The 20,121-nt window shown below is 39.0% G+C and overlaps 1 protein-coding gene across 12 annotated transcripts in view; it reads left to right on the plus strand.

Moving 5' to 3' along the window:
* Akap6 (A kinase (PRKA) anchor protein 6) overlaps positions 1-20,121 on the plus strand; it is a 456,981-nt gene that overhangs the window by 156,658 nt on the left and 280,202 nt on the right. The gene's annotated exons all lie outside the window — the stretch shown is intronic.

Consider the following 20,121-nt stretch of genomic DNA (forward strand, 5'->3'; position numbering starts at 1 on the left):
TTGAAGACTGGCCTTCCTCTCTTGTGTTTTATTTCCCTTATTCCAGTTGCAAAAGAAAGGCTCGGAATCTGTGGGAGACGATGGGAAAAGGTTAATGCCCTTCATTTCAGAGCAAGCGGTGTTTACACATTAAGAACAGGGCCCAGACTGATGAACGTAATTACTGTGCTTTCCATACACCCCCACCCTGCTGTTGGTCCCATCAGTGTAACATGCACACTGCTCTGCTTACCCTAACTGTGCTGACCTGGATTATACATTCAGGTTCGCTTTAACTCTCAAGTATCTGGCATGAAAACAGGTATATAAATACTGTCAAAGATACTTCGAAACTTTTGATCAATGTGTGTGTGTGTATATATATATATACGTATATATATATATAAGATATATATATATATGTATATATATATATATATATATATATATATATATATATATATATATATATCCCTTATATCACATTACATATATCGTTTTGTAACTGGTGTAATTTAGCATGTACTTGGACAGCTGATCACTTTTCTAGAATCCACTCAAAGTGAATAGCAGTCAACACTTAGCTTGATGGAACTTTGTTTTGAGAATTTCATGCAGTCCAAGCGGGCTTCAAACTGTGTCTGAAGATGATGGTGACTTTCAACTCTTGATCCACTTGTGTGTCTCCACCTAACTGTTCAAGAGATGGTTATTCATGTTACTGAAAGGTTAGTCTTGAGATTCTGACAATTATATCAAGAGAGGAGTATTCTTGGAGTTAAGTGTAAGGGTTACTAGTTAAAAATGGGGCCATCAACAGTTGTTTTCTGTAAGCCAATTGCCTGTGGAGGGGTGATATCTCTTTTGTTTGTTCTATCTTAAAATTATTACTTAAGTATATGTGTATGCATGCATGTGTGCATGCATTTGTGTGTGTGTGTGTGTGTGTGTGTGTGTGTGTGTGTTGGATGCACATGTGTGCAGTACCTGAAGAAATCAGTAGAGGGTGTTGGATCCCTGAGCTGTAGTTACTGGCAGTTATTAGTCCCCCAAGCCCACTCCCACCATGTGGGTGTTAGTAATTGCTCCAGGCCTCTGCAAGAGAAGCAGGAACTGGCTACTGCTGAGCCGTCCCTCCAGCCCCTGGGTTATGGCTTTCTTTCTTGCTTCAGCTTTTTAGTTTGGACTTTTGGAAGAAATTATTTCTGTGTCTGGTGTTTATCAGCTGCAGTAACTGTCCTTGAAGGCTAGGTTGGTGTTTAGTAGGGCATAGGGTGCCTCTCAGAAGGTTCATGGGATATAAAGATGTTACAGACTAGACTTTAGCAGCAGTATAGAGGAATGTTTTACTTAACCATGCAGAAATGCTTCATGCAGAAATGCTTTCTCGTTTACATTTCAGCTATTTTCTTTGATACATGGGTTATTTTTTTAAAGTATTATTTACTTTCTAAATATTTGGGGATTTCCAGAAGTCTTCATTATTATTTCTATTGTCTTATTCTAATTTAATGACATCACATTAAGATGGCATATGTATTGTGGCTTAAATCTTTTAAATCATCTAAGAGTGATTTTGTGATTATCATCTATTCTGTAGGGGTTGTCACTTGAAAAAGTATGAATGGTATTGTTGTCTGGGAGGACCACTTGACTCCCTAATTGACTTAATGTCAAATTAGTTGCTAGTGTTGTTCAAATATTTTCTTTACTTATATTTTTGTGTGTATTTTCCTCATGCCCTATTGAGAGAAGTGCATAGACGTTGACATTATAACTATAAATCTGTCTGTTTCTCCTTGGAGTCCCACTGCTGGTTGTTTTATTTTGAAGCTCCACATCAGGGCGTGAGCTTAGCCATATATGTTCTTGATGAATTTGTCTTTTTATCATTATGAAATGAGTCTTTTTATCTCCAGTAATATTCTTTTTTATGAATGTTTTTCTGATATTATATAGCCATTCCTGCTTTTCCTTCAAGTATTTCTCCTTTAAGAAGTTTTGATAAAAGCTACCTATGAAAAATAAATGGTATATACGTTTTATTTATTAACATATTTATTTGATTATTAATGTATAAGGACGATTCACAGATAACATTCATATGTCCAATAATTTCACATTAGAGTGCTAGAGCTCAGATAGCCAGGGTTCTCCCTCACCGTTTATTTTATCAATGGCAACCTTCCTTATACATGATACTTAAATTCATATATTTAACACTTAGTATGCGGTGAACACTGGTCAATCAGAATGACTGTCAGCTGTTAAAAACAGGTGCATGCTTGACTGTGTAACAACTGCAGTCCTCTGGGTTAGGAGCAGGCACTGTTTTCAGTCTTTTATATATAGTTCTACCATCTGTAGACAGCATGAAGAGAATGAACTTCACCACTCAGAATTCTTAGAGCGCCTCAGTGATCCAGGTAACAGGCATGCTAGCATCTTAGGACAGCTTTGTATTACAGGAAAATTCCATAAGCAGTTTTTAAAGCTTCAGTTTAGATTTTGCCTGTTCATTTATTACTAGTTGGTTATTGAGGCCCATCTGTGTATCGACCACGGGCATTCTGATGAACTGTGTGGTCTCATCCTTAAGAAGCCATTGAAGCACAAGAGAGAGAACTCTTAGGACATCCGGAATGTGGTAGGGCAGTGGAATGTGCATATGAAGACATCCTGTGCCTTACAGGATCTTTCAGGATGAAAAAAAAAAAACCCAACAGGAATTTAGCTCACTTTTTTCCAAAATGTGGCAAAATCTATAACTATATACCTTGTTTCTTACTCCAGATATTTAACTTCCATCGTAACCAGAGCACTGCACCCAGTATTTGTGTCAGTACACACCTGGGGTGTATTAGAGCTGGAACTCTGCTTTTGTGCTCTAGTTAGCACATACTTCCTAGAGGAGTGAGGGATGCTTCACTCACTGTTGACATCCAGTCAACACTGAATGACTGACTGACTGACTGGCTGACTGACTGACTGAATATTTGCCTTTGTGCAAACATGGAAAAAGAAGGGAAAAAATAGGACCATTGTTGAGCTCTATCCCGGGCTGGCTATTAATCACAGGAAGTGAGTGCCACCAGGTGTCAGACCTCTCACCATCCTCAGAGATGCTCTCTCAGGCTCTAGGAGTTAGCTGTGGGGAGACCACAACAGAATGATTTCGCTTCTGCCCGCTGATAATGGAACAAGTGCTTCAGAGTGAAATAACACTGGGCACCTCAAGTCAATTCCTTCTTACACAAGTAGCCTCAGAAGCATGAGCACTGGAGTGAGGTGGTTGTAGTTGCCACGGAGACCAGGATAGCAACAAGAGGCCAGGGTTGGGAGGCCAGACTTGTGTAATTGTGCCAGTGGTTAATAGGACTTTTTTTTTTTTTATAAAAAAGATATATGCATATATGTATGTATGTATTTAATCTGCATACACACCCGCATGCCAGAAGAAGGCATCAGATCCCATTACAGATGATTGTGAGCCACCATGTGATTGCTGAGAACTGAACTCAGGACCTCTAAAAGAGCAGCCAGTGCTCCTAACCCCTGAGTTATCTCTTCAGCCCAACAGGAATATTTTTTAAAGAATTTATTTTCATTTCATGTGCATTTATGTTTTGCCTGCATGTATGTCTGAGTAAGAGTGTCAGATTCCCTAGAACTGGAGTCAGACAATCGTGAGCTACCATGCTGGTGCTGGGAATTGAACCTGGGTCCATTCGGAAGAGCAGCTGGGGCTCTTAACCACTAAGCCCCATATTAGGAGGAATCTTAATGCCACATAGAAGGTAGTTATTAGGAATCTAATGCCATATAGGAGGTAATTACTAGGGATCTTAATGCCATATAGGAGGTAGCTATTAGGAATCTAATGCCATATAGAAGTTAGTTAGTAGGATCGATTCGCATTCTTCTACATGATAACAACCAGTTGTGCCAGCACCATTTGTTGAAAATTCTGTCTTTCTTCCACTGGATGGTTTTAGCTCCCTTGTCGAAGATCAAGTGGCCATAGGTGTGTGGGTTCATTTCTGGGTCTTCAATTCTGTTCCACTGGTCTACTTGTCTGTCGATATACAGTACCATGCAGTTTTTTTTTTGTTTTTTTTTTTTTTTTTTAATCACAATTGCTCTGTAGTAAAGCTTTAGGTCAGGCATGGTGATTCCACCAGAGGTTTATCCTTGAGAAGGGTTTCTGCTATCCTAGGTTTTTTGTTATTCCAGATGAATTTGCAGATTGCTCTTTCTAATTCATTGAAGAATTGAGTTGGAATTTTGATGGGGATTGCATTGAATCTGTAGATTGCTTTTGGCAAGATAGCCATTTTTACAATATTGATCCTGCCAATCCATGAGCATGGGAGATCTTTCCATCTTCTGAGATCTTCTTTAATTTCTTTCTTCAGAGACTTGAAGTTTTTATCATACAGATCTTTCACTTCCTTAGTTAGAGTCACACCAAGATATTTTATATTATTTGTGACTATTGAGAAGGGTGTTGTTTCCCTAATTTCTTTCTCAGCCTGTTTATTCTTTGTGTAGAGAAAGGCCATTGACTTGTTTGAGTTAATTTTATATCCTGCTACTTCACAGAAGCTGTTTATCAGTTTTAGGAGTTCTCTGGTGGAATTTTTAGGGTCACTGATATATACTATCATATCATCTACATATGTATCAAAAGATGGCCTAGTTGGCCATCACTGGAAAGAGAGGCCCATCGGACACACAAACTTTATATGCCCCAGTACAGGGGAACGCCAGGGCCAAAAAAATGAGAATGGGTGGGTAGGGAAGTGGGGGGGGGTATGGGGGACATTTGGGATAGCATTGGAAATGTCATTGAGGAAAATACGTAATAAAGAAAAAAAAAGAAAAAAAAAGACGTTAGTTAGTAGGAGTCTAAGGCCATATAGGAAGTAACTAGTAGGGATTTTAATGCCATTTAGGAGGGAGTTGCTGGTTAAATAATTTTATACATCTTCCTTCTTTTTTGCCTTTCTCTTGTCAAAGTATTTTGGAATATCTTAAGTCAACATAGTTTGGAAAGGTAAGAGTCTTCTAAAACTGCTCACTTTATTATTCCGAATAGTCTATGTGTAGATTGTGTATTCATCTGTATGTTAAAGCATAGGTCTATTTGGGCTTGGTGGCATTTCCTATATTACCAACATTTAGAAGGCTGAGGCAGAAAGATTGCTGCAAATTCAAGACCAACTGGGTTCTATATCCAGTTCCTCATAAGTCTGAATACAGAACAACCCAGGATGGGAAGATTCTTCAGGAATAATATTTGGTGGAAAATCAATACAAAGGGGTCTATTCTGTATGCTTATATTTCCATTAAGACCAAACAGGAAAGCTTGTATTGTTTGATTTAGGAGTGGATACCAAGTAGCTGAAATGACTACCAAGAAGGAAAGAAGGAATGGTTGTAATAATTAATAGTCTTGCTCTTTTCCAGCCAGAGGGGCTTGTGGGAGGGTTCACATTCTTCATCAGAGTGGTAGTCCACATTGTTCATTGTACAATTATGTGTTGTGATTGGATTTTTGGTTTATGAACTTCTAGATGGGTAATCCGTATTTTAAAACACAAAGTCTAGCACTCATGAGAAAAAAAGAACAACAAAAGGAAAGAAGGAAGTCTGACTGCATTCACTTGTTTGTCTTGTTACTGTTTGACTTACGTTGGTTTGTTTATTTTTTCATGATGGAGATCACCTAAGCCTCATGAATGCATGGCTAGCCCTGCACCACTGTTCTCCTGTTCCCTAGGACCTCATGCATGCACGGCTAGCCTTGCACCACTGTTCTCCTGTCCTCTAGGACCTCATGCATGCACGGCTAGCCCTGCACCATTGAGCTCCTGTTCCATTTCTTGCTTCAATGTTTAGATGACTAAATTTTTATTTGATTTTTTTTTACCTTTACATAGACAGTTTCTATAAATTTCTCCTGTTCAGAAGATGAATATATATGGTGGATAATAAAAGCTTTGATACTGATGTTCACAGAAGCATTTATTAACAAAATTGACATGCCATTAATAATATGAATGAGATATATCTATTAACTTTGTCATTTTTGACAACCTCTATATTTGAGATACTATTAGTTGTTATTTATTGTCATTTATCATATCATATTTAATTATCATTATAAATACTAAAAATAACATTGACTATTACCAGGTCTCATGTTTAATTTTTTTAAGCATTAATCACTTCTTAACTGAAACAGAGATTGGATGCAATATTCATGTTACATGGTCTTTAATGTGTGATGTTTCACCATAGTAGCTGGCTCAGACCAAATATCTATAATTAAAGGTAACTTGGCTTAGTAAGTACTCGTGTACCTGAGTAAGAAACATAAACCTTTTTATTTATTTTTTATTTTTTTACAAAACATAATCTATTTAGTGTCTTTGTTTTTGTTGTTGTTAGGTTTTGTTTGTTTTCTAGACAAGATTTCTCTGTTTAACAGAGCCCTGGTTGTCTTAGACTTTGTAGACCAGGCTGGCCTCAAACTCAGAGATCCTCCTTCTTCTGCCTCCTGAGTGCTGAGATTAAAGGTGTGCATCACCAAGCCTGCTTACTCATTATTTTTAAAAGTTTAGTTAATATGTACAAAATGTATCTGAGGCTCATGCTTTGTTTCCTTTTTCTTCCTTTTCTAAAGATTATCATTATGTTTCACTCACTTAGACTAAGCCTTTATTTTCAATAAAAGAGATAAGAAGAGGGAAGAAAAACTGACATGTTTGAACATTAGCTTGAACCATGGAACTGTTAACAAGAAATAGAAGCAATTGTTAGCAGTGATCTTGTTAGCAAAAGATGCCAATGAGCTTCGTGGAGAAGTAGGCTCCCACAATCCCATGCACGACTTGTTCATTTGGCAGACTGCTATACAGAAAATAGTTAGTACGATGCTATTTATATGAAAATGAATATTGTAATGTATCTGCAGGATTTTTATTGCAAAGACAGAGGGAAATACAACAGTCAGACTGAACTCACCAACTGCTCCTTACACCACTCTAACACTAAGCCTGTGTCCCCAGAGTTCAGCATTTGCCTCTGGATGTACAGTGCCAGAGGGGACAGATGTGTCCACACAACACATCTGGTCAGGGTTGGTGTGGTATTGTTGGAACATGTACTAGGTAGAATGATGAAGATTCTGGCATCTATCTCCCCTGAGCAGGACTTTAGGGGATTTTGGAAGAATACTCCATCAGGAAGACCCAGCACTCTCAGCTGGCGTCATTTTACCTTTTCTCCTTTTCCTTGCTGGTTTTGTCAATGGTTTCCATACTCTATAGGCATAATGAATGTAGCCACAGTCCTGTGATAACACACTCTCCCCTCAACTCCTTTACCAAAGTTTAGGATTGACAAATCCCTTTTCTTTATCTTAAAGAGCAGATGTGTACTCAGGATTTTGAGTGGACTCCTGAAGGAGCAAAGATTGAGTCAACAGCCTGGTCCTGCAAGGGTCTATTGCTGTGGCACTCTGTAGCACCGAACGAGCTCTGTTTTACACGCTGATTCAAAGACTTAGATTTCCATGCTTGGCAGAGCTACCCAATTAAAATATAATAATGAGCTCCAAATGCAAACCCAATATGTGATTTTAAATTTCCAAGTAGCAACATTTTAAAAGCAAAAATAAATAGGTAAAATTAATTTTAACAGTTTTTTAAAATCTTTTTTTTTCCAAAATACTGTCATTTTAATATGTAATTAAGGGGAGGGAGAAAAAATGGCTCAGAGGTCATGAGAACTGGCTGCTTTTCTAGAAGATCTGGGCTTAATTCCTAATGCCCACATGATGTCTCATAACCATGTATAACTATAGTTCTATGGGACCTGATGCCCTCTTCTGGCTCCACAGGCACCAGGTACACAGACATATATGCAGGCAAAACACTCATACGCATAAGATAACATAAAAGTAAAAATTAATATAATGGATTTAAAATGACCATTAAGCTATTTTAAGCATATTTGTTCATGTGAAATATTAAGTACAGTATGTGTTTTACATGTATACTCTACACACCCTGGTCTAGGTACCGGTGAAGTGCGCCCATATTGGATAGCGCCAATCTGGAGGCTCATTTCTAAGCCCTTAGGATTCTTTTTGTTTTTCTGGATTTTCTGAGTGTAGGCAGCACACCAGGAAGGCAGGTCATTGAGCACCCCAGAATGATGTTCAGGGATTAGGTCTGATATTGAAGTGTATCATCCCGCACACATTCTGCTGGCCACTACTCACGCAGACATAGTGAGTGCCCCGCCTAGGGCACTAGGGGAATGCAGATGAGCCCAGCAGAAAATAGGTTTGTTGAATGCATAGGAAAGTCTTCACCGCAGCAGTTCCCATATTTTACAATCCAGGAAACTATGTCCTAGCAGAGTACATGATGGGCTAGTTAATGGGATAATGTGAGCAGACTGCGCACCCTCCCTCTCTCGGGTGATGTTTCTTCCGTGAGGCCGGCTCCTCTCTTCCTTTGTTTCTTCCTTATCCCTCCCTTTATTCTACCCATGCAGATGCAGTTCCTGCAGTAAGTCCAATGTCTTCAATATTTCATTGCATTGGCTCTTGCTTAGTGACTGTATCCTATTACTGCCGTTTTAGCGGATGACAGACAGCCTAGGATAAGGCAGCAAATGTGCTCCGTCCGTAAGTGGTCCAACTATCAGAAGCATGGTAAGCCACTGCATTGTCATCTTGAGTGGACCTCCTTCTCCGTGCGGAAACTCCTCATTCACAGGATGAGGACTATTAAGGTTGCCATCAAGCATCTCAATCAATGAATAAATTGCATCTTACGTTCTAATGATCGGTCTGTTCGATTGAAGGCTTTGCTTTTTAAAAGTGCTTGGAAGACTAACTAACAAGGGTGCTTTCAGCCGTGACATTATTGAAGTGCTTAGGTAGACTGCTCTGTTTCATAGGTTGAAGATGCTTCAGTCAGAGAAATGAAGTAGTGTTCCTTAAAGGAAGTGCATGGCAAAAGGTGCTGGCGCCTCGCCGATTTCTAATTAGAACACTAGAAACCACCAAGTTGCTTTCACTGAGGAAAATGGAGTTATAGTATGACTATTCAGCTGTAATTTGGCCACATCAAAATTGGTTTGGTGTTTTGTTGTTGCTTAATATTTTTAGATTTAAAATATATTCATAAGTGTGAAATAAAAAAAGAAATGATACAGGGAATTTTTAATCTTCCAGTGTGCCAGTCGGACCTTTGGCTAGTTTCTTTTCCCAGTAAACGCCTATAAGGTGGTACTTAGCCCTGTTGCTTATGAGTCCTTCTAGAGTTTGTATTGCCATATAGTAACACGGATTATTGTTTTTCTCTCATTTTATTTTGTATGTACTGCTTTAAAACTGACTTCCCTTTCCCCACTTAAACAGGTTTTATTAAACGTCAAAGCCAAAGTGCAACACTGTCTTAACACAAAAAGGTTGCAAAGTGTTCGCAGTATTGATTGTTATATATCCATACAGCTAAAACCATTCCTTTGATCATATAATAATGTATGTAATTTCCATGATTAAAAGTACCCTATACATAATAACCATAAGTTATATTATTTTAAACTATTATATTATACTTTTTATCTCTTTCTATTTCACACTAGTTTATTATAATTTTAAAATATAACCTTGTATTATAAAAATCAAAGTTTAAAATATTTCTAGAAAGACATATATTTCCAAAATTAAGCCTCTAGTTTTGTGCTTTCTGTGGAATGCTATTTTACAAATTTAGGTGGGGAAGCATCCTTTAGTATCTCCTTGTAGGATAGTAGTTCTCAACCTTCCCAGCACTGCCACTCTTCACACAGTTTCTCATGCTGTGGTGACTCTCAACTATAAAATTATTCTATTATTACTTCAAAAGTGTAATTGTGCTACTGTTTTGAATTGTAACATAAATGTCTAATATGTGACCCACAAAGGGGTCACAACCCACAGGTTGAGAAACACTTTTCTAAGCGTTATTAAAAGTAATATTATATAAAATAGAAATATTTTGTAAAACACAAATAAATACACAAAGGAAAATTTAAAGTATGAAACACATATTAGGGAAGAGAGCTCCTAGATAGTTATTTTTTAATTTTTGTGATTATAATTACACCCCTTCCTCCTCCAAAATCCTGCCATGTACCCTTCTTTATTCTTTTTCTCATTCATGGCCTCTTTTTAATTAACTGTTCTTGCAGATGGACATATATACATATATATTCCTAGATATAACACACTCTGCTTTCTAAACTTATCATGAAGAAGTTGCTAATTTTTAAAAAAGAATTATTTATTTTTTTATGTATATGAGTGCACTGTCACTGTCTTCAGACACACCAGAAGAGGGTATCGGACCCCATTACAGATGGTTGTGAGCCACCATGTGGTTGCTGGAAATTGAACTCAGGACCTCTGGAAGAGCAGTCAGTGCTCTTAACCACTGAGCCATCTTTCCAGCCCAAGAGATTGCTATTTCATAGCATAAAAAGTTTTCTTACCATCATTATTTTTATCTATATGCTATTCAAATAAATATATCATGTTAATGTACATTTAGTATATTACCAATATTTGAACATTATAAACTATGTTCCCATAATAGACTTGCATGTAAGAAATTTCACAAAAAGTATAAATATATTGAACCCTTAAAGTCTCAGAAGTAGAATTGCTATTCAGTACATATATGCATTTGAAACTTAACAGAAGCAGCCAAATTGTATCCAATTTGTTAAACTAATTTGCTATCTGCTGTGGACTGGACTCAGTTGATCTCTCAACTCGCAGGAGAATCAGGGTCCCGGTACTCAGGTGGGCAAGGAGTCAGCAGAAAAATGACAAACAGACACTGACACAGAGTAGTCAGTATCTGACACAGAGTAGTGCTGTATCAGAATGTAATTTCTCAAAGCGAGCATCAGACTTATAATACAGAAGAAAAACAAGGAATCTAGGTGATACATCAGCCAAGGTACACTGAGATGCATAATTGCTCTTTACACAAAACATAGAAAATGCATACGTAAAAGCTGACAGGAACCAGGCAGTGTTTACAACTGAGATTAGATCAGCTCTATCTAAAATTAGCAATTCACAGGAGCCAGGTGAAAGGTCTAATACACCCAGGTGCAATTCTGGTCTATTGTTTGACCCACCACCAGGGGTCCCTTAGTAAATACTCTAATTATGCTATTCCTCTGGGCCTAGAGAAAGCCATGCACCAGAGAAGTTCCATTCTACTAACCCTTACATGAACTATACAATATTCTAGTTCCTCCTTAAACCACAACCCACGTTCTTTCTACTATTATGTAATGTAGGCTTTCTATTATTATGTATTGTATTATGTATGTAATGTCTGTAATGAGAATTTTAAGTTACTTTGTTGAACTAGCCCTGAGGTTTCTAGCTCCTATCCAGCAAACAGCAATGCCTGATTTCTATCAACACTGGAGGCATTTTGTCTGAATGAGTAGCATTACCTATAATATAACACCGACTATCACAAGGACAAATCTGGAGCATTCGTGCTATGGGATGCCAAAGGTCCAGGAGAAAAGTTTCCGTGAAACTTTTTGCCTTGGGGCTGCGTCCAAGCTTCACTGAGGTGGGTGTGGCAGCTATCCAACTGTAAGTGTTGATCTATCCCCATTTCCTGTACCTTTGGCAATAATTTCCATGATAGCCAAATCTCTTTCTTTTAATGGCTCTAGATTTTGAGTCTAGTCTAGTCTTTCCTATGTAGCTTTTCTAAATCATATTCACACATCAGAGAGAGAGAGAGTGACATACAGAGACAGAAAGATAGAGAAAGACAGGCAGAGACAGACAGAGATAGATATGAAAAGATAATAAAGAGAACCAGAAAGATGGCTCAGTGAGTAAAGAGGTTTAATTTGCAAGCCTGATGACCTGAGTTCAGCTCCTGGAACCCACGTGAGGTAGGAGAGAACTGACTCCACAAGGCTGTCCTCTGACCCTGCACATATGTTGTTGTGTGTGCCACCCCCTCCCCATACATGCACAATAGTAGTAACAAAGTCTTACAAATTCTCAAGAAGAGAATGAAAGGTCAATTATCCAGCAACAAGGAATTGGCTAATAAATAGTATATGTTACTCTGCCCTAGGAATTATGAATGATGTTAATTGACACGAAGGAATATCCATGATATGCTATCAAATAAAAGCAGCACAATTCTGGAATACAGTATAGTGTATACAGAATGTGGAATACATCTGTACGAAGAGGCAAATGATTAGAGACTTACCCAGCTACTCCTTATTCAGTGACTACCGGGGGCTTTTCTATACCAGGCAGTTTTGTTTGGTGGTAGATAGACAAGATCCCTGATTCATTTTTTAAAATTTTATTTTACCTATATTAGCATTTTACCTTTATGTCTGTACAACACACAGGTGCCTGGTATATGTCAGATATGGAATCTGGATGCCTTGGGACTAGAGTCACTGACGCCTGCTAGCTTCCCTGTCAGAGCTGGGGACTGAACCTTGTGCCACTGCTCCTAACCACTGACTCTTCTCTGCCCCCTGATTAAATTTTGTCTGACCTTTTCAAACTTTTTTTTTTAAACAATGATCTTGATGTTATTTTTGTTGAAAAACAATTAAATTTAGAATTCCATGTGCCCTGGGCCATTTATGTGATATAAATTTGTTTTCTGAATCATCATTAACTATACAAATGGAATGAGAGACACACAGTTAAAAATGGCAGTCCTTTCCTATGCCCAGTCCAGATCTTATGCAAGGGAGGAGGTGGCCCAGGACACCAGTTTCTAAAGTGGCCAGAACTGGATTCTGCTTGGCACAGAAGCAAGTAGCATCCTGTTGCTGGGACTTTGTATCTTTGGCTGTTTATAGCTAGCGGTTCAAGGAGGCCGGCCATTCTAGCCTGGTGTCAGTTTACATCTGCTGTATGTTACTTGACCCTTTTTATGTTCCTGTTGAAGTTGCCTCTCCCCGGAAATCTCTGTCATTCCATTAACCCCGCTGCCGCCTCTGCACGCAGCTGACCTCCTGCGTTGGAAAACAGAATGTATTCTGGTTACATTTTAAAGTAAGTTTTGGGATGAGTTCCTGGCCAAGGATTTGACTCTAGTTATCTGTTCCCACAGACTAAAGGGGAGGGGCTTAACAAAGCCTCTGTGTTGTTCTCTGTCTCTGTGCTTCCGACCTCCTGAACTGGGTCAGCCTTTCCTGTAATGTATTCATGATCCTCTCCTGGTCTTTCAATGCTGGATCTTTGTATATATGCTGAAGAACAAACAAGCAAGCAAAATCCATCATTTTCTATTTTTTTTTTAAATACTCCATGCTTCTTATAAATCATAATATAAAAATAAATGCATACTGATACAAAAGCCAAACCGGAACAACAGAAAATGGCCCACATACAATCCCTTTCCCTGTGAATAAACGAGTGTATTTTCTTTATCTTTTTGGCTCATGGGATTGCCTCAGCTTTTGTTCTAACATTTATATAGCCTGTTTAATAAATCTCAAACTCTATCTGGACCAATCTTTTTAAGCTATGAAGAATGGATACTATCAAAAAAACTTTACCTTTTCTCATATCATGAAATGTCACAATGCCAGTTTCAGGAAAGCACTGGTCAGCCTCAGTTCAAGGAAACTGCTGATCAAGTGGCCAATAAAATCAATTATCAGTGGACGAATCCCAGGAGGCATTTTAGTACTGAGAGCTCCTAGGGTCATTGATGGCTCTGACATTAGTGACCTATGGGAGGAAGAAGGGAAAAGGTCCCTCTGGGCCACATCACTCTGAGCTGTTCTCTCCCAGCCTGGGAGGGAGATGGCCTGTGACCTTTGTGTGATCTTCATGGAAGCCCTCCTCCCGGATGCACTGTAAGCAGACAGACAGGCAAGAAACACAGACACATGGGGTCCTCTTTCACCAGCAACACCTAGGTTTTCTGTAGGTTTCTTCTTGTCATCACTGCTCTCTCTGGTTAGCTGATCCTTTTCAGCCTAGATCTCCCCACACTTAAGGTTTCTCTCAGCCTTTGCCTCTGCCTTCTAGGTAGTCTGGATTATTTGCACAAAGACATAAGGCAGTTCTGAAGATGTGATCTTTTCTGGACCATCTTCTATGTTTTCCTTGGTATGCAGAAATTATTTAAGCGCTATATCCTTATGTCTACTGATGTCCCTGGTGTCTAATTCCTCTACCAAACCTTTCTTTCAACTTTCACAATTCCAAGGGCGTGCTTCTAGTGCCAGGACTGTCACCTTTCTGTTCTTTGCCCCCATGTTCCCTCCGCCTTAAAAAACATTAGTTGTGCTCTCTATCTGGAAGTCAGCTGGCATATCCCACTTTGCTTCAGAAGTAGCTAAAGTCTAACTTACAGATAAATAATGGAAGTTGTTTTGCCTTGTGACCCTCTCGACAGGGCTTTTCTTACCCATGTTCCCAGCATCCCCTGCTAAGTTGCCCTTTTCATTTTGTGTCCTTAATTTTATTATGTCTGTTTCCTGTCAGTACACTTGCACACATCTGAATTTTCACCAGACCATCACAAAATGGTTTCTGTCTACAGTGAATTAAGAGTGGGCTGAGCACATGGTTTAGGGCACAAGGGGGCAGAGTGTATTAATCATGAATGAAATATTGAATGAATCTAGGTTCAGATGTTGTCCGAGCTAGCTCAGACCTCATTTATCGATCCTGCCACTTCTTTTGTATGTATTCTGAAACCCCACCCATGGTTTGAAAGGAACAGAATTCTCTGTGTATAATTAGGGAGAAGAAAGCTCTTCACTAGGTTTATAGTCAATCTAAATAAGCAATGGGTTTTCAAATGACATTTTAGATAAAATTAACCTAGATATATAAAAAGTACATTGCAACTGACTTTGTCACTTAGCTTGTAACAGATTTCAAAAGCAAAGAATAAGATCCTTTGAGGAGGTTGAATCGCTGTTACAGGATTATTTGAATAGACCTCATCCTCCATTTTGGCGGGTCATTGGAGTATTAATAATGGATGGCTGCTGTGCTTGGCAGTCAGATATGTTATTCTTATCCATTTTTATTTCCCAAAGGAGCCTCTGGAAAAGGGCAAAGAGGGTAGATTTAAAACCACATTATTGGAATTCAATACCTTTCATCTTGTTTTGTATGTCTAGGGTTTGTTGAAGAGTGGTACTAATATGGAGAGTCAGCCAAGCATGGGGCAGGCGGAATACCAAAATGGATTTTCTTAAGTAAAATATAAGTTGGATTCTGTGTTTTAATTTAGGTCTCAATGACCAACACTAACATTTCCAGAAAAGATTCCAAATGTGTGTTTGTGTATTTTGATCATTTTGATTTTCATCGGGTAAAGGAATGGACAAAAATCTACCAAGGCAGATTATTTAGGCTAATGAAAATAAATAAAAAATTACATAGGTAAATTACAAAAATAAAAACAAATAAAAATTATGTAAGTCAATTATAAAGTATAAATGTGCTAATTCTTAAAAAAAGCTATGACAAACTGAAGTTTTAGTCATGTAAAGTGAACCACTGAAGGAATACTAAGTTCTCACATGCCTTTGTCCTTCCTGTGATCACACAAAAGCCCAAGAGGGGATGAATTCGAATCCTAGAATGCTAGAGTGTCATGATCACTCTGTCAAGCCTTGGAATCCATCCTCAGAAAAGTGTTCTCTCTTGGGGTTTTATCTGAAAACAGAAAAGAAGCTGGCTCCCTATCCAGCCACACCCAAAGGGGACAAGTGGGGCTTCCATTATGCACTCCTTTTATAGAGCTCTTGCAACTTACTTTTTTTCTCAGTTAAAATATATCTTGACCATCAGATGGCATTAAATGTACTTTGGCACATTGTCTATATATTTAGTGGTTCTCAAGCTGGGCCCCAAGCCCTTTGGGTCCTGCATATCAGATATTTACATTATGATTCGCAACACTAGCAAAATTACAGCTATGAAGTAGCAATGAAGTAGTTTTATGGTTGGGGATCACCACGATGTGAGAAACCATATTAAACGATCGCAGCATTAGGAAGGTTGAGAATTGATGCTCTACGGCAATATTGTATTTATCAACTTGGATGTTATCATGGTTTATAGTGATAGAGAAAAAATTAACAACTCAAGGACCAAAAGAGAGGTGTACTGGACCTGTTGATAGATCCACAGGTTGAGAACTGCTGTCCTAGAGGAAATTCCTAGGAATGAATTACTACATCACTAGAGATAATGGAAAATTTCCAAAAGGCTAACTGAGGCTTACTTTCTAACCATTCCTATGTGAAAGAGAGACTGACATTATAGAGTCTGGAGTGACTATTTTCTCACATATAAGGTCCTAACCATGGCCTCTAAAATTAGCTCCTCATAGATCTCTGATCCTTCAAGGGTTCATTTCCTGTTCTAGGCTCTCAAAAAAAATCTCTTAAAAGCCTGTGTCCATTGTATCAGTTCCCAGTAGGCATGTCGTGGGTGTATAGAAACCAACCGCACAGCTAGTTGCTGTAGATATCTGTGTGGAGGAGGAAGACACAGAAACACATCTTTAGAAGTTGTGCCACGGCCTTAGTGGTCTAAATATATAAAGCACATCTAAAACAAGGCTGGCTTGGCCAAGGTTATGACTTGAGTCAGCAAAGACATCCCAAAGAGAATTTTCATCTTTTTTATTTCTTTTTTTAGACAGAAGAATTTATGCATAAGTCTAGAGCTTGCATTTATAAATGAATCTTTATAACTAGAAACACTACTAAGGGCCTTTTAAGAGAGTTGACAGGAACTTTCCAAGTCAAGTAAGACAAATATAAATAATTAATAGGTATTGATAACCTCCCTCCCCACAAGAGAAATCTGAAATGCTTGCAGTGAGGGTGAGTGACACAGTCAGATAGACAGGGGCCTCCTAAGAATAGGTGTATTTGTGTTGCTAATGCAGAGAACTTGAGGGTGGAGTAATGTCTCTGAACTCACCAGGCCAGCCAAAGGCAAACAACCCAAATGGGACATTAACTCCAGGGTGGTGCACTGCACTTTTGGCCCTTATTCTGAATGGACTGTAGATCCTTCCCCTCCAACTGCTGCTCTGAACCTACATTGTTAACCTACCAAGTGAGCTGTTGAAGGGGCCATCACAGTGTGTCCCCTACAGAGATGACCCATGTTCATTATTGGATGGCTCTAAGCTGTAAACAGTCACAGCCCCATGGCCTTGCATTGCTGAGAATAAACGATCACCTCTCAAACCTCGGGTGCCAGGTCTTCTGTGTTGCTGATTACTGCCTTCGTCCTATTGCTTATTCTATGAGAGTCTATGAAGGCTCAGTGGCTACAGAGGCAGGAAACTTCTCAGGGTACGCCTATGACCAAGTGACTTCTTTCCTGGATGGTTGTTGATCATGTGGTTCTTGTCACATTTCATTGAAGGATTTTGAGGGGCTGGAGAGATGGCTCAGCAGTTAAGAGCACTGACTGCTCTTCCAGAGGCCTTCAGTTCAATTCCCAGCAACTACATGGTGGCTTACAACCATCTGTAATGGGGTCTGGTGCCCTCTTCTGGTGTGTCTGGAGACAGTGACAATGTACTTACATACATAAAATAAAAAAATAAAAAAATAAATCTTTAAAAAGAGAAGGATTTTGAAGGTAATAATGAAACTTATGAAACCTGAAAGTTTTATTAAGTTATGTAGATTGTGACTCTACAGTGCAAGTTATTTAATCTCAAAGCCTCGATGAAATTGCCTAATGACACATTGCTTAGCATCAACATCTCTGTTGTTGAATGGTGCATGTAAAAACAGAGGAGAAAAATAGAGGTATATCAGAAAAAGTTACAAGTTCTCCTAGAAATTATCTCCTAGAAATTTCAGTACTGACAAATAAAATTGCAACAAATTGTTTTCTGGGGCATGAAAACAAAGGATGAGAGTTCTCTGGGTACCTCTGGGTGATGTTAGTAGTGGGTTATCTTTCCCAATTCTAGGTGTCTTTGTTTCTATAGCTGTAGCAGCAGGTGTATACAAGGTGTCTGCTTCAGCGTCAGTCAGCCCAGACGGGTGACATATGGCTCTATGCTTTCTTGCGAGCGGCATGGAGAACACCAGCTTCGTGGCTGCCAGTGTGTAAGAAAATGTACGGCCTTCCTCTTGCTTCTCAGCCCTCTTCTCATAAACACAAAAGAGGATTCATCAGCCCAAGCCTATCAATGTGGATGCACCTCAAAGAGTAACAAACTAGCCCTTATTTTTAAGGGTGGTCCCTCGGGTTTGTGAAGTATCATATCTTCTTCAGGTGATTTGGACTCTGCAAACATCTTTTGGACATTGTTCATCTGTGTGGCAGGGTCCTGTTGGTGTGAACAGACCCAAAGACACATAGAGCAGGTTTCCTGCCTCTGGGAAGACAGGCTGGTCAGGGAACTGTGTGAGTTGGAGCTAATTATAACAGTAACATCCTTTCCAGGGGCGATTTTATTGCTGTCATCATATTCATGTAATTCTACCAGTAAAAATGATAATCATTGTATGCAGATTTATACCCTGTTAGTCATAAATGCCACCTACCATCCTTCCTCCCTATGTCCGTTATAGTTGTTCTCAGTGACGAAGAAAAAAGTAGACACTAGAAAGAGTGTTTGGTAGAAAAAAAGAAGGCTCCAGCCACATATGTAGCAGAGGATGGCCTTATTGGACATCAATGGGAGGAGAGGCCCTTGGTCCTGTGAAGGTTCTATGCCTCAGTATAGGGGAATGCCAGGGTGTGGAAGCTGGAGTGGGTGGGTTGGTGAGCAGTGGGAAGAGGAACGGGATAGGGGGTTTTCGGAGGGGAAACCAGGAAAGGGGATAACATTTGAAATGTAAATAAAGAACACATCTTTAAAAAAGAAAGAAAGAAAAAGGAAAGTGATTTATATTCCTGGTTTGGAAGACTTTTTTTTTTTTTTAAAGATGGCTGCGTCTCTAAGGTCACTAGCTACATGGAAGACTAAGTCGAGTGAGTACTGGGCAACATAAACGTAATGTCGTCCACGTCTTTTTGTCCTGCCAGTGATCCTGAAGGTCACAGGGATGGCTGTATGGTGAGAGGAGAGTATCACTTTCCTGTGTTAGTACAACCAGCTCTGAGGGGAAATATCGTATGTGTCAATACGTTTGAAGATTCACTGTCCGCTTCCGCTCACTTCTGAGGCCGCCCTCTTTATCCTCTGTACTCTCCAGAACACAGTGTAGGAGCTCTGAACCAGTTAGCCAAAGAAGTCGCTGCTGGTACTCACGTTGTCATGACCTTAAGGGCTCTGCTTTCTCTTTCTGCCTAGGCCTGAAAGGATTGTGTGACCAAAAAAACCCAAACTTCTATGTTTATTTTTTGCTGTGACGATGGACTTTTACTATTTTTAACTGATTAGATAGCAGAAGTTACTTCCTTGGTTCATTGTCCTGCAAGTTTTGAACTGTCTTTTTATAATTATGGGTTGAACTGGGGACAGTTTGAGTATCTTTTTAAAACATTGTTGTTCAAAGGGTATTTTTAAACCATCCCCAGTTTGTTATTTTTAGAGACATCTGTTAATCTAATCATCTGAGCGAGCCTGCTGGACAACAACTTCTCTCATAGGGAAAGGTTTAAATGAATGAAATCCACATAGGACCAAGGGAGATTTTAAACCAAGAAAGCAATGGGTAATATTGAAAAGTAAACCTGAATTGTTTTATCTATGAGAATTACTTTTTTAGTTGTCAGTTTGTGAAAGTGAAGTTGATAATGTTTTCAGTCACAAGTTAATTGGTAGCCACTAACTATAAAGAGAACTATGAGATGTGCCTACCATTTAGTTAAGAAGAACATGCACAGAAAGAAACGAGTCTTCTGGGATTGAAGCTAGCTTGCTACATTCTGTTAGTGATAAAAATTGTCAAGACGTAGGAAAGAGTGTCCTGTTGTGAAATGATATCATAAGAAGTGAGGTGCAGCAGCTCATTTATCTCTAGATACACGATAGTGGCACATGATAACTTTCCAGGCAAACGTCTAAAGGCTTGTCTTGATCACGTCAACAAATTTTCTGTAT

The sequence above is a fragment of the Mus musculus genome, chromosome 12 (assembly GCF_000001635.26).
Source record: "Mus musculus strain C57BL/6J chromosome 12, GRCm38.p6 C57BL/6J".
Taxonomy (NCBI): domain Eukaryota; kingdom Metazoa; phylum Chordata; class Mammalia; order Rodentia; family Muridae; genus Mus; species Mus musculus.